Source organism: Schistocerca cancellata, chromosome 1 (assembly GCF_023864275.1).
Source record: "Schistocerca cancellata isolate TAMUIC-IGC-003103 chromosome 1, iqSchCanc2.1, whole genome shotgun sequence".
NCBI lineage: Eukaryota > Metazoa > Arthropoda > Insecta > Orthoptera > Acrididae > Schistocerca > Schistocerca cancellata.
Window position 1 is genome coordinate 1221303347 of NC_064626.1, and position 16027 is coordinate 1221319373.

Genomic DNA, 16027 nt, shown 5'->3' on the forward strand with positions numbered 1-16027 from the left:
TAATCCAGGCTTTCTGGTCTGATGTTAGTGTCCTTGGTGAAGTTTTATGGGTATCAGGCCTTGGTCCAAGGCATATTTCTGTGCCTAACGTTTCGTCTCCTGACACTGCTAGCAGACGACAGTTTCAAACTTAAACAAGCAAAACGTGTTCGGGTGTAATAGGCGAATCGGAACAGAACGACCGCCATGTCATCCTCCGCTAATGCAATATGGAGGAACATGTGGTCAGCACGCCCCACTCCCCGGTAGCTGTCGCCTTCTTTGTCCTAGGAATAGCTTCTTCTCACCCAAGTAACTCCTCAGTTGCCATCACGTGGCTGAGTGCACCCAGGCCTAGCCCTCCAACCAAGGAAAAATCGCTGACAATACCGGGAATCGAAACCGGGACCTCTATATAACATCTAGACACGCGGACAAGCCTAACTCTTATTTGGTAGCCGCGCAACGGTCGGTTCGTGACGTTATTAAGACTCTGCCTGAGTTCGTGGAGTAGCCGCGACGTATTGTTATGGAGATTGTAGTGCGGAAGTATTAACCCCGACGTAAGAAACACAAGAGAAATTGTCGTTTGGTAAACACCGATAAATTGGCAGTAGCAGGGACAAAAAAAAAAAAAAAGGTTCAAATGGCTCTGAGCACTATGGGACTTAACATCTATGGTCATCAGTCCCCTAGAACTACATAAACCTAACTAACCTAAGGACATCACACACATCCATGCCCGAGGCAGGATGCGAACCTGCGACCGTACCAGTCGCGCGGCTCGGGACTGAGCGCCTCGAACCGCTAGACCACCGCGGTGTAGCGGGAACATATTCTGGTGCCCGATACCACTCGTCGGTTTTCAGCAATGACGTCATACCAGAGGCAAGCACACCACATAGAGGCAATATATGAAAGCAGCGGACGGTATTCGTAAATAAAGGAAAGTAGCATACGACAAAATTACAGTCACAATCCACACAATTGTTTATTGAACCACGATTTGTATCGAAACTAATTGAGATAACCGAAATAAATAAGTAGAAAACAAAAGGGAACATATATGTATGTAAAATAAATTTTGTCGTAATTCGTGCAAGTAAAGAAAGCACAGAGAACCTTGAAACTCCATATTACAGTATAGGACGAGGTGAAGTCGTAATACTATGAAATAGCGTTAATTTATAATAACAATTATAAATATAATGCTACTACCGCGGGAATGTGGGGGCTTTGCGGAGGGAGAAACTGAAATTTGACACAACAACGGCAAAATGAATTAATAATAACGTACATGAAACGCCGATAAAGAAATTCTAAAGAAAGTCCGGTACACAAATAACGGAAATTCACAAAAAGTAAGAAATGTTGGAATCGATAGCTAGAATGGACCTACATACGTCACTTCGAGTTACCGATTCCAATATTAGTTTCTCGCTACTGTTCAGAGAGTGCAAGTGCAAAAATCATATTACACTTGTGTGCAAAACGGCCGCAAAAGCGATCCCAATAATGAATCATGGGATGATAGGAAACGGTAACTAGAATTAACATCTTATGTAGGTTATTTCTAGTTACCGACTCCAATAGCAATCATTTTGCCGTAGTAGTTTAGCGAGCAACTACGAACGCAATTACATCTCAGCGTGCATACATGCCAAAAATCTAACTAAATAATGAACCATGGAATTTTCAATTCTAGTACCCGATTCCAACAGTTCGATGGTTCATGATTGTGGACACGTTTGCAGTATGTGTGTGAAGTCGGTTTTTGTAGGATCTCTAGAGCTCTAATTTATCTCTTAACTAATGCGAAAAAGTGACAAATATTGTAGGGCACGATTCCAGTATTTTTCGTTCGTAATAGCGGAGAGTGTAATACCAAATGTAGAAATCCTGCAACAATATAGTGCGCTCACTAGTTGCAAAAGCGATCTAAATAACTTACCATGAATTTTTGGAATACCGAAGTCTAAGGGACTGATGCCCTCAGATGTTAAGTTCCATAGTGCTTATAGCCATTTGAACCATTTTTGAGGACTGAGTGGAGGCGACAGAGAACAGGGAGAGGGGGATGTAATGGGACCGTAAATTCTCAGTTCAGCAACCAGGCTGTGTGGGTGATTCTGGAAAGCAGCACCACATGGGTCGTACCAGCAGAAGGACTTCTGGCCATAGCACTCTCCTCCATCCGTTTAGGGTTAGACAGGAGGACGCTGGTTCGCAAAAAACTTTACCTGGGGCAGGCGGCATTCATCAAGAAGGCGATTAACTGGCGGAAAGTTGGTGAAGGACGCCATTGAAGAGAGACTACGGTAAATTGGGAATTTGTGCAAATAGTAGGCAGGTCATAAAACTCCATGCATTTTCATGTTAGAGGCTAGGGCGATGTGGACAGAGTGGCTGGTGCACATGTTGAGTGGAGGCAAGACAGTAACGCTCCTGACGCCTGGAAGTCGCCACGTTCTTTTAGCGTGTGGCAAAATCATATATATTTTACTGGAAAGCTTAATAGCCCTCTTTCAGAAATTGTTCGGCCTGGAATGATTCGATCTCTCCATAAATGGGGGAGTGTGGTCTGGCCAAGGTAGACCTTTTTTTGCCAAAAACATGGCCATGCTTACTGTGAGAACAACGCCTCCCTAGTCTAACGTCTCCCTTTTTTCAGACAAGAGAGATTTGGAGTCGATGATTGACTCCTGTCAGGATATGCAAAGTGGAGGCTTGTTTCCCAGCATGGGAGCCCCATTGCTGTGTCTGGATTGGCTACCAGGCCAACGTAACAGTCAATGAGCAGAGGGTAGTTCCATTGGTTTTGTACAGTGTGAGACGACATCGTTTCTGCTAATTCGGCTCTGATACCAAAACTTGGTGGAAACTCGTGGTGATTCTTTATCTTCCTCGTTTTCTCGTCCTCCCCTTGTGGAGAACTTCAGGTCTTTCCCTGGTGGGTGAGACTTGTGGTCTGTATTGGTGGTGGACCAAGAGCCAGCAGCAATTTCCAACTGTACCATCAGTGGAACCGCGTATCACCTCAGACATACCGTGTGTCACAAGGGTGAACTTATTCGTCCTGCATCGGCCGTCTGACGTTTGACAGTTCCACCACGTACCGTCACGCCCTTGTCTTAAGTGCCTCGGTTCAAATGTCTCTCAGCACTACGGGACTTAACATCTGAGGTCATCAGTCCCCTAGAACTTGGAACTACTTAAACCTAACTAACCTAAGGACATCACGCACATCCATGCCCGAGGCAGGATTCAAACCTGCGGCCGTAGCAGCAGCGCGGTTCTGGACTGAAGCGCCTAGAACTGCTCGGTCACAGAGGCCGGGTAAAGTGCCTTGGTTTGACCAGAACAGCAGACTGAAATCAGCTGGAATTTGAGGCCTCTAATAGGGACGTTTCCCGCGTTCTGATAATCAGCACGCCGGACCGTGTAGTTTGCAAATTTTCGTGGATGCATCGACACAATAAATCTGCCGCAGCGCACCGCAGCTCGTCCACAGCTCGCCGTATTCTGCTACTGCCTGAACAAAGGTGAATGTGTAACATACCGCTGGTCCAGCCTAGGGTAGTTACATGATATTCAAATGGTTCAAATGGCTCTGAGCACTATGGGACTTAACTGCTGTGGTCATCAGTCCGCTAGAACTTAGAACTACTTAAACCTAACTAACCTAAGGACATCACACACATCCATGCCCGAGGCAGGATTCGAACCGGCGACCGTAGTGGTCGCGCGGTTCCAGACTGTAGCGCCTAGAACCGCTCGGCCACCAAGGCCGGCAAATGATATTCACAGTTCCCTGTTGCCAGGTGAATCATTGTGTTATACTTGGTTGTAGTTGGGTCCATTTCAATACATTTGAGCCTCACAGTGGATTCATGTAAACAAGCTCAGGTCGCATTGTAAGAGGAATTAATTCAAAGGAGAGTTTGTATACCATGCCTTTCCTGGCTTTTGTTTGTCATTTTTTGTGTAAGATTTATCAGCTTGTTGATGTTATAAAATTATTAATAAAACTTGTAAACTTTGTAAACTTTGTAAACTTAAACAAGTCACTGTTCTCATTCACACTCCCTCAACTATTCAGTGTTTCAAAATATTGAAAAACACAGCCCTCTGTCGCGAGTTTTGTGTTGACTGTAGCAGAGCACACATGGCAGCCCCTAGTGGCTTGTACCTCTGCTGCATTTTATTTTAATTTCTGACTCTCTAACGCTGTCAGGTATGACCGCAGCTTTCGTATTTTTTGGCACGTCATGCTGTAACTCTTAGTTTTAATTTTGTCCGAAGAAGGTGTCCCTTGTGACACCGAAACCTATGTCACAAATTACTTGAGTTCGCGACTGAGGGCTCAATTTTTCAAAATTTTGTATTATACAACAGTCGCTGATTGACAGCCATGTTTAAAACCTTATTCAGTGTTTTTTATTTTGTGGTGGTGGTGTTTGGGTATACCAGCAATTTAAGGTTCAGTCTTAAGAAATTTATTAATTTGATTATTAATCTGAGTTGTGAAAGTGACCACAGGCATTGACAACAAAAGTGTCAAGAGTAAATTCACTAATTTAATAGATAAAAATAAAGGGCGTAGCTCATGATTTGAAGGTTACTCAGAAGATAATGCTTTTCCTTATGTAAATATAACACTTAGCTATAATAGATCGCTACAGATACCATTTAACAAAAGAAATAAAAGCCCTGCTGCAGTTTCACTCCATCATTACATTTGAGGACGTGAGGCCATTACGAAACGTGTATCGATGACAAGCCTATCGCCTAAATCAAGGTAAAGAGAGCTCCCGCTCCGTGGCTCACCACTGCATTACGCCAGTTAATGAATAAACGTGAGGCTGCACATAGGGCCTTCAAGCGTAACCCAACTCCCGAGGCGTACGAAGCTTATAGGAAACTCCGAAATAGAACCAAGCAAAGCGTGAGGAATGCCAAAATCAGACATGCCCGCTCTGTCGTATGCGGTATAACAAAACCTGCTGCACTGTGGAAAAAGCTGCGCAGTTTCGGTATAGGGAAGCGAAGATCTGACGCTGTTTATCAAGCGTCTGCAGAAGAATTCAATGATTTCTTCTCAACAGCTATAAACTGCCATGCAGCGACAAATTACCAGCCCCAAGATATCAATCTCTCGAGAGACAAGTTTTTCCTAAAACATGTAACTACTGGCACAGTACACAAGGCAATTATGAGAATCTCTTCCGAGGCAGTAGGAAATGATGGAGTGAGCATTGGCATGATTAAGAACGTCGTAGACACTATTACTCCAGTTATCACAGACATCTTCAACCTGTCTCTTGTCAGTAGTACATATCCTACTGAGTGGAAGCAAAGTTTAATTCAACCTATACCCAAGACTGACAACCCTAAGTCGCCAGGTGACTACAGGCCGATCAGCATACTACCTGCAATATCTAAGGCCCTAGAATACATCGTCCATGAACAGCTGACGGATTACCTCAAAACTCATAACATCCACAACAAATATCAGTCACGCTTTCGAAAGCACCATAGTACAGCAACTGCATTAATCAAAGTAACTGATGACATTAAACATGCTATGGACAGACGTGAAGCTACCATCCTAACACTGCTTGACTTTAGCAAGCTTTTGATACAGTTGACTTTGATATATTACTAACTAAAATGAAACAGCTGAATTTCTCAAACAGCGCTATACACTGGTTCGACAGCTACCTCAAAAACAGAAGTCAACAAGTCATTTGTGGGTCGGAAAAGTCATAATGGAAAAACGTGCGCTCTGGAGTTCCCCAAGGCTCCGTCCTTGGTCCATTACTCTTCTCACTGTACATTAATGATACTTCTTCAGTGATTCACTCCTGCAACTACCATCTATATGCCGACGACATCCAACTGTACATAAGTGCAAGCCCCAAGAACATTGCTGACGCAGTAGCGAGTATGAACGCAGATCTTTGCTCTGTTTCTCGATGGGCACAGAACCTAGGTCTGAAACTAAACCCCAAGAAATCCCAGGTCATACTTATATCTCATCCAAAGTTAATCAGTCGGTACTTTCGCGAAACAGTCCCTCAAATACTCCTCAATGGTACCCAACTACCATACCAAAAAACAGTAAAAGACCTTGGAATAATCTTGGATGAACACCTAAACTGGGAAGAACAAACAGTCACAGCTTGCCGGAAATCGCTCTCCTCCCTACATGCAATTCAAAAATTTAGAAAAATATTTCCAACCCTTGTTAAACAAAAATTAGTCCAAACACTAGTCTTGCCTAATCTTTACTACTGTGATGTAGTTCAACACGGCACAAATAGTGAAAATTCGAGATGCCTCGAGCTTGTGATGAATGCTTGCGTTAGATACGTATGCAATATACGGTTGTATGATAATATCAGTCCTTCATACTCCCAGCTAGGTTGGATACGCCCACATAAGGCACGCGATCTCCACACGATGTGCTTACTTCAACGATTTCTTAGCCACTGGTGCCCCCAATACTTATCTTCTCACATTAAACACCTATCATCATTCCACAACCGCAATACCAGATCGGATACATCTAGCATCTTGGCTGTACCTTTACATAACACAAAATCTTTCTCTGTGTCATTCTCCATCTCAGCCATACGACTATGGAACGCGCTCCCCTGTGATCTGCGTCTTATCCAGAACCACTTAACATTCAAGAGGGAACTCAAGACTTACATATTAGGGACGGTATAGCCACCATTGTCGTGCCCCTTTCATCTTTTTCTTTCTCCTCGCCATCATAGCTTCGAATTTTACCATTCTATTTCTCCTCCTCTAACTTATCTACCTTTTCTATATCTCTCTCACCCCATTCTATCGTCTTATGTCTCTGCTTGATGAGAATAACTCACAAGCTGCAAGAATATAACGAGAAAATTCCCAACTAGCAATAGGACTGACATTCATAAAAGAAAAAATATGTTCACTTTCCCATACATAGTCATTACTATTATTATTATTCTTGATTATTATAATTATTTTTTGATTGTTATAATTATCATTGTAGTACTTTTATAATCTCTAATTTTTTCTGTAACATTAATACTGTATAACATGTTATATGTCCTTAATGTTCTGTAGAAACTGAAATTTTTTGAATCTGAGTATGCCTGGTTAGGTGTAAGAGAGGGCCTGAAGGCCCTAATCTTGCCAGGTAAAATAAATGCATAAATGAATAAATAAATCAGAGACCATCTTTAAACGCACCTCAGCTTTCTGTCCTGTCAGCTCTATTTACAGCTACTAAGAAACGTAGCCATTGATTATCTGATCTCACAGTCTCTACATAGGGCAAAGGAAAGCAACGACTCTATACAAATGTATTCAGCTGCCCTTTTGTTCAATACCGAAGTGTCCGGGAGTTAATAACGAATGGAAAGGGAATTCGGATCCCGGCTTTAGCCATCTGTCACCGGGCGTCGTTATTATGCGTTCATATTTCTATATTTTTTCATCAGCAACCGGCTTCGCCATTTCAAAGCGCCAGCCTGCTACAATATTTCAAATGAAAATGCGTTTGAGTTGTCGACAGAAATTTTATTTTTATTTTCGTGCACCGACGAACTTTACCGGCTAATCTTCTTCGTCACACATGGATATTGTATGTTAAATTATTGATACCGAGGCTCTGGCTGCAAACTGTCACAATAATAAATGCCTCATTTCGTCGTTCCATTCAGCCCGTATATTTATTCCGAACAGAAAGCGAACTAGCTCAGTCTGAGAGATCGTTCCACACTGAATGAGGTGCTCTGTTTCCAAACACAGGGAGCAGTTTGAGGCTTATGTATCTGACGTACAGAACTATGTGGAAGTAAATCGTTAACGGTGGAAAAACGGAAGAAGAAGGGAATTGAATTGTTCGAGATTTGTGTTTACTACTACTTCCGTCATATTATACTAACATTTATTAGCTCAGTATATTTCGACAGCAAGCTGCTATCATCACGTTACATGTACATTAATTTGAAGTATTATGAGCATTCAGAAAGAGATTTTCATTCAGCAGCGGAGTGTGCGCTGATATGAAACTTCCTGGCAGATTAAAACTGTGTGCCCGACCGAGACACGAACTCGGGACCTTTGCCTTTCGCGGGCAAGCGCTCTACCAACTGAGCTACTGAAGCAAGACTCACGCCCGGTACTCACAGCTTTACTTCTGCCAGTACCTCGTCTCCTACCTTCCAAACTTTACAGAAGCTCTCCTGCGAACCATGCAGAACTAGCACTCCTGAAAGAAAGGATATTGCGGAGACATGGCTGAGCCACAGCCTGGGGGATGTTTGCAGAATGAGATTTTCACTCTGCAGCGGAGTGTGCGCTGATATGAAACTTCCTGGCAGATTAAAACTGTGTGCCCGACCGAGACTCGAACTCGGGACCTTTGCCTTTCGCGGGCAAGTGCTCTACCAACTGAGCTACCGAAGCACGACTCACGTCCGGTACTCACAGCTTTACTTCTGCCAGTATCTCGTCTCCAACCTTCCAAACTTTACAGAAGCTCTCCTGCGAACCATGCATAACTAGCACTCCTGAAAGAAAGTCTCATTCTGGGAACATCCTCCTGGCTGTGGCTCAGCCATGTCTCCGCAATATCCTTTCTTTCAGGAGTGCTAGTTCTGCATGGTTCGCAGGAGAGCTTCTGTAAAGTTTGGAAGGTAGGAGACGAGATACTGGCAGAAGTAAAACTGTGAGTAGCGGGCGTGAGTCGTGCTTTGGTGGCTCAGTTGGTAGAGCACTTGCCCGCGAAAGGCAAAGGTCCCGAGTTCAAGTCTCGGTCGGGTACACAGTTTTAATCTGCCAGGATGTTTCATTATGAGCATTATTTGCTGCGTATGCCAGTGACGTTCTGTGCAAGGTTAAATTTAGATACGTAACCTCACTAGCACAAACGACAAATAATCGTCATCACCCTTCAGCTTACTGTAAGTGTAATTCTAATGCACCTGGTAACGGCAGAATGCTGCTGAAATGTTCCGTGCTAATAAATAGTGGTAAAAATTAGCTGAAACAGTAGTAATTCCTTCATACAGTAGCACACCGTATGAAAATTGTCAGATGGGAAATGATACAGAACGGTTACACAACTAAATTAATAACAGTCTAATCCCCCGGTCCAAGTTTTCTGTTTTCCAATTAGGAACCCCTCCACCTCATTCACAGCCCGGGGGCATTGCACTGAAAGCAACCTAGTTATACGAGTACAATGACCAAGATCTTCAACAGTTATCCGTGGCTCGACGAGGGCAGAAAAAACCGTTAGATGTTGAAAACCCCACATTTTTAGCAAAATTTAAATTCGCCATTGGTGAGAGAAAGACTTGAATTGTGTCTTGAGCTTGATGATATGGGGAATGTTTCTGCCTGTTAATAATTTGGCGTAAAATTCCTTTTCGAAACTGATGACGTAATACACACTGAAATCTTTCGTCGATGGCTTAATGCTTGTGGAAAACTGCCATGCACATATCATTCGTTTTCATACTATACAGCCTTTGGGTGACCCCTTACGTGCACTTTCTACATCTACATCTACATCTACATGGATACTCTGCAAATCACATTTAAGTGCCTGGCAGAGGGTTCATCGAACCACCTTCACAATTCTCTATTATTCCAGTCCCGTATAGCGTGCGGAAAGAACGAACACCTATATCTTTCCATAGGAGCCCTTATTTCCCTTATTTTATCATGGTGGTCTTTCCTCCCTATGCAGATCGGTGTCAACAAAATATTTTCGGTTTCGGAGGAGGAAGTTGTTGATTGGAATTTCGTGAGAACATTCCGTCGCAACGAAAAACGCCTTTCGTTTAATGATGTCCAGCCCAAATCCTGCTCCATTTCTGTGACACTCTCTCCCATATTTCGCGATAATACAACACGTGCTGCCCTTATTTGAACTTTTTCGATGTCCTATCTCGTAAGGATCCCATACCGCGCAGCAGTATTCTAAAAGAGAACGGAAAAGCGTAGTGTAGGAAGTCTGCTTAGTAGATCTGTTAAATTTTCTAAGTGTCCTCCCAATAAAATGCAGTCTTTGGTTAGCCTTCCCCACAAGATTTTCTAGTGTTCCTCCCAATTTAAGTTGTTCGTAATTGTAGTACCTACGTATTTAGTGGAATTTACCGCTTTTAGATTAGAATGATTTATCGTGTAAGCGACGTTTAACGGATTCCTTTTAGCACTCATGTGGATGACCTCACACTTTTCATTATTTAGGGTCAACTGCAAATTTTTGCACCATTCACATGTATTTTTTTAATCGTTTTGCTATTTGTTTCGATCTTCTGATGTCTTTATTAGTCGATAAACGACAGCGTCATCTGCAAAAAACCTAAGACGGCTGCTCAGATTGTCTCCCAAATCGTTTATGTAGAGAAGGAACAGCAAAAAGCCTATAACACTACCTTGGGGAACGCCAGACGTCACTTCTGTTTTACTCGATGACCTTCCTTCAATTACTACGAACTGTGACCTCTGTGAAAGGAAATCACAAATCCAGTCACATAATTGTGACGATATTCAATAAGCACGCAATTTCACTTCAAACCGCTTGTGTGGTACAGTGTCAAAAGCCTTCCGGAAATCCAGAATCGATCTGAAATCCCTTGTCAATAACACTCAGCACTTCATTTGAGTAAAGAGCTAGTTGTGTTTCACAGGAACTATGTTTTCTAAACCCATGTTGACCTTATTTAGGTACTCCTTCCTGTATTTTCTTGTAAGAGAACATGCTCATGGAGTCTGATATATTTCTCGTCTGTTTTTCATGTTTTATGTATGTTAATAAATGTGTAAAATCTGACACTGCGTAATTAGTTTTTGTGTGCAAATGATTCAAAATCTTCGATATGAGATGTGTGGCTTTCCTTTCGTAGTAGCACTAGTATTACTACTATACTCATAAGTATCAATGGTTTTTCCCACATTATAGCCTTTCTCTTTACTTATCCAGTTATTATGTTCTATGACTACTTCGTTCTCTATCTGCCAGATCTCAGGTCACTCAACAAACAGTGCAATCCGTTGGGCAGTGAAATGCTCGAAAATTGAATCACGGTAGTGACCAACTATGGATTGTATGGAGATCTCCACTGAGTCATACACTTCACAAGCTGGTTGGAAGGAGTTCGACAATCAGGTGGAATTGAAGAGCCACATAATTTTCCTGTACTGCAGTTTACCATTCTTACCACCTAGCGTAGCAAAGTAATTTTCTTGGATTCAGTTTATTATACGATATCACATTTTAATATCCCAATATCGAAAGGAAGGAAGCAAGATCGTGATCTAATACTGAGAGTTGGTTGTTACATCAACAATCTTCGTTAATCAATTTGCAAATTTCATCACAGAAGTATTTTGAGTGTTAGTCAACGCAGTTCTTCCGCAAAGATACAGTTCTGTACTTTGTAATCAATAACGTATAGCATAGTTTTTCTTTGGGTCAGTTTCTAGGTGTTCAGAAATTATTTATGGAGATCCATCTGAGCTGAATGGTCCGGCCAGTGAGCAGCTAGCTGAGTGGTTGTAGCAAGTACATCGTGTTCTGTCGAGCGTAGTAGAGGGGTTAGATATTTGTAACTTTCTATTAAGGTGAGATTGACTTCGACGCTGTGCATCGTGGGCATAGAGTATGCATTTCTGGTTTTTCGCAGAAATCGCGTAGATCATGCGTAATTATTTTCTTAGTTTGTATCATGAAACAGAAGGTAGATAATACCACTGAAACTTTGATGGCTTGGAGTCGTGTTTCCCAAGTAGGGAGGTGTCCTTTGCACGTTCCTCATGGGGGTGGACGTCAGTAGCTGGCACAGATACTGTTCGTTTCCAATCTATCTCACTGGTAGAACATTTAATTTCGACACAGTCCTTATCAAAGAACCTTTGGCAATGTTCTGCTAATTGTACTGATTTTGCTGTGTCCGAATTTCTCCCATGTTGGAACATCGTGTCCATGCGCTTTTCGAACACAATGTTATATGCACTCTACTTGTCTTTGAAATTACGTTCAAAATTTTTTCCAACCAATTTTAATTGCCAATAACTTCCCTGGTTACACGAGTTTATGCCAACTCACATAAAACTTCCAGTATCCGATCAATTGATGCGAAGTGTGATACGTTCAAAATTTTTTCCAAACCAATTTTAATTGCCAATAACTTCCCTGGTTACACGAGTTTATGCCAACTCACATAAAACATCCAGTATCCGATCAATTGATGCGAAGTGTGATATTAGCTTCAGCAGTTAGCAGAATTTGGCATGGTATCTTACTGCAATTGATATTCAAACTAACATTATTCAAAGGGCATTTCTATGCACGCTCTTTCAGGAGAAGAGGTATGTGTTTGAGAGAACGCTACCGATGGAATTTCAGTCACGTCCACAGCGCTGCACTAGGACCTAAGCCACTTTCCTTACAAATTTCATCGCCAAGTGAGATGTTTCTTACATCTATTAAGGGCCGTGTAAATTCGGTTTCTCTTTGCTATGCCTACTGTAAATCGTTACGTTATGTAAGAGTTCAATGCGTAGATTGTATTCTATAAAATTAGCAGTCAGATGGCACTACTACTCGTAGTTTGTTTCCTGGGGTTGAACATTGTATAGTAGAGAGTATTTATGTTAATTCACGGCATACCCCGGATTACTTTCGTAGGTAATCCGTGTTTAAAACCTAGCAGGAAACTTAGGACTTGTGTTCAGCGACGAGATTGTTAGAGACGGAAGACTGGTTCGAATTGGGAAAGGATATGGAGGAAAGTCGATACCTTCCATTTTCAAAGCTGGGCTTCAGTTATTCAGCTAAACCTTAGAAAATTTTAATCTGGGTGACTATAAGGATACCTGAACTGTCAACTATTATGAGCTTCAGCTTATTCTCCTGGAATATGAACATAGGAGAATTTACAATAGTGAGATATATGTCTGCTCTTATGTTTTCTAATCAGATTGACTCTGTTCTTTATGTGTACAATGTCCGGTTTTGAATAGGACCGCCATTATTTACACTCCTGTGTCAAACTCTTCATCTCACAAAGACAACTACACTCAGTATTCTCAATGATTTGTTCTTCATAGTTCATCCATAAAATGTTTGCCCTACAGCCATGAAAGTTAATTTCTGTTGATTTAACATATTCTGTACTGTCGTTTGATCAATGTCTTCTACATTGAACTTTCTTCGCCTTTTTATGTGCAGAATCTCCTCATCTCTTATTAAATCTGTCCATGGGAGTTTCCGTGTTCTTCTGTAATATCTCATCTCAAACGCCTCGGTTCTTTCCTCTTCCACAATCAATGATTCACTTCCGCAGAACGCTGCGTTCCACAAGTATGTTCTTATAAATGTTTCTAAATATGAGTCTTCCAGGTTTCTTGATGCAGAATGCTGTATGCCTGCACTTGTCTTGCTACATATGACGTTCTTGCTTCATCCACTATTTTGTTCAAACTGAGCACAAGTACTTCGCCTGCTACTTGTGCCTCAATTTTGACATGTTTGTAGCTAATTTCACTGCTGCTGCTCTTCAATACTTCTGATGATGTTTTTTTTCTTTCTTGTTCACATAATCGAAACTTCTTGGGCTACTAATTATTTAGAAGACCGAGTAGAGCTCACAGGACGCATGACGCTAGACAAACAGTTTAAAGATTAAAAGTGAGATGTATTCTACCAGAATTAACGTACAGTCTAGACAAGCCATGACTAATGTCCTAATGCTGCTTACAAGAAGGAGGAACACCGACAGAGATATGAACCGATTAATACAATAATCGATAAATGAAAATACAAAATTCCTTAAACACCACCTGCTGTAGTTACGAGCTAGAAAGATCTGATTGCAGGGAATCGTAACATGTTGGAGAGAACTGAATCTATGAGACAACTATCGAGGTAAGGAAGGGAGACGGAGAGACAAGTGTGGTGAGGGGACTGGGGTGAGGGGCAGGAGTGCTGGTGGTTGCTGAGACGTCTTACCACAGCACTGAAGATGTTGTACCGTGACAACCGTCGATGCAACCGAACACGCAGAATGAAGGCTGCCTTGCCTCTACGTGAGTAACGTAACTATCTTCTGGCCAGGATAAGGAACTGGCTGACTGAAACTGACTCAGAGCCGCAAGTGCCAAGAACAGAACTCCTTCGTACTGGAGACGTCTGGCTGCAAGCGCTGGTCCGCAATGGAGGTGGCATAAATTGAGGCTAGGATAACTTTGTTCTAGTGTTACATGACCATGCAGTGTCCACCTGTAAGTAGGCTGTTTATGTTTTCTTATCGGCAACGTTACGTAGCGCTCTGTACGAAAATCACTGGCTGTGCTGTGTGCAGTCTGTGGCTAGTTTGCATTGTTGTCTGCCATTGTAGTGTTGGGCAGCGGCAGCTGGATGTGAACAGCGCGTAGCGTTGCGCAGTGAGAGGTGAGCCGCCAGCAGTGGTGGATGTGGGAAATGAGATGGCGGATTTTCGAGTACAAAATGGATATTATGAACTGCTATGTATATTATGCTTTTTCCACACTATTAAATACATTGTTTGTTCTCTATTAAAATCTTTCATTTGCTAACTATGCCTATCAGTAGTTAGTGCCTTCCGTAGTTTGAATCTTTTATTTAGCTGGCAGTAGTGGCGCTCGCTGTATTGCAGTAGTTCGAGTAATGAAGATTTTTGTGAGGTAAGTGATTTCTGAAAGGTATAGTTTAATGTTACTCAGGGCCATTCTTTTGCAGGGATCTTTGATAGTCAGATTGCGTTGCGCTAAAAATATTGTGTGTTAGTTTAAGCACAGTCGTGTATAAATTGTTCTAAGGGGACGTTTCACACTCGATACTGATTTTCCGAGCTCCAAAAATAGGCACAGCATCAACAGACTGGAGGAGCAGTGGCCAACGACTACCTGCTGGTACAAACAACATATTCTGTCCACACAGGTTTCACATCATGCCTTGGCTCCAACCGTCGAAACGCAGTCGTCTTAGTATCAGTGTAACTCCTCAAGGAGAAAGAAGGGAGCCATGTGATCTTTTTGTCTGAATTGTGGACGTCTTAAGGAAATAATTAAATTCTAGTTAATACCTCACAGAATGGTCGAAGTCTAATATCAGATTCAAAAATACTGTTAATGAGTAAGTCTCCGTTCTCTATGTCGCTAGTAACTCGTTAATTCCCATTTAAAGCGTTGGGAGCGTTGAAAGAAAGTACGGGGTGGCCATCAGAAGTCCATTAACATTCGAAAAGGCACTAATTCACGGAATAGTGTAGGTAGGGAAGTAAAGCTTGACACAAATTCCCGAAATGACATCTGGTTTTATTGAAACAGAAAACAAGTGAAAAAAGCGACAAAGAGATGGCGCTGGATAACAACACGTCAGTGACGTTGCATGACAATCGTGAACACATGAGTTGTAGTGAAACAGAGATTTAGATGCGGCAGCAACTGCGGCATTTTGACTTTACCGGAAAAGGCAGTGCTAGTGAAATTTTACCATCACAACGGAAAATCCGCTACTGCAGCTCTGCAATCATATCGTCATAAGAAGGGTATTCGAACGGGTAAATGTCCTGTAACAAGTGTTACTGTGCAGAAAATGATGTTTAGACGCAACGTGGAGGGCAGCCAGACAGAAGCGTTGCTACTAATAGTGCAGTTCAGGAAGAAACGGAGACTTTGGCGGGTTCATCTGCGAATGGCAAGTCAGCGTTCGTGAAGTCTTTCTTTGCACTAAGAACTTACGCTCTATTGTTTGGAGAGCAAATACTATCCACACCAAATTAGGGGTTGTCACGAACTGTTTGCCTCAGATTTTGTGAAACTGACAGCATTTATAGTGCTTGAATTTAAAAAAAATGGGAGAAGATAGCGACTGATTGTCTAAAGTGCTGTGGACGAAGCCCACGTCACACTCCAGTGGTCTGTCAACATCCACAACTACTGAATCTGGGCTCCCGAAGATTCTAGTACTGCCGCTGAAACGCCATTCCGTGATAAGAAAGGCACGGTGTAG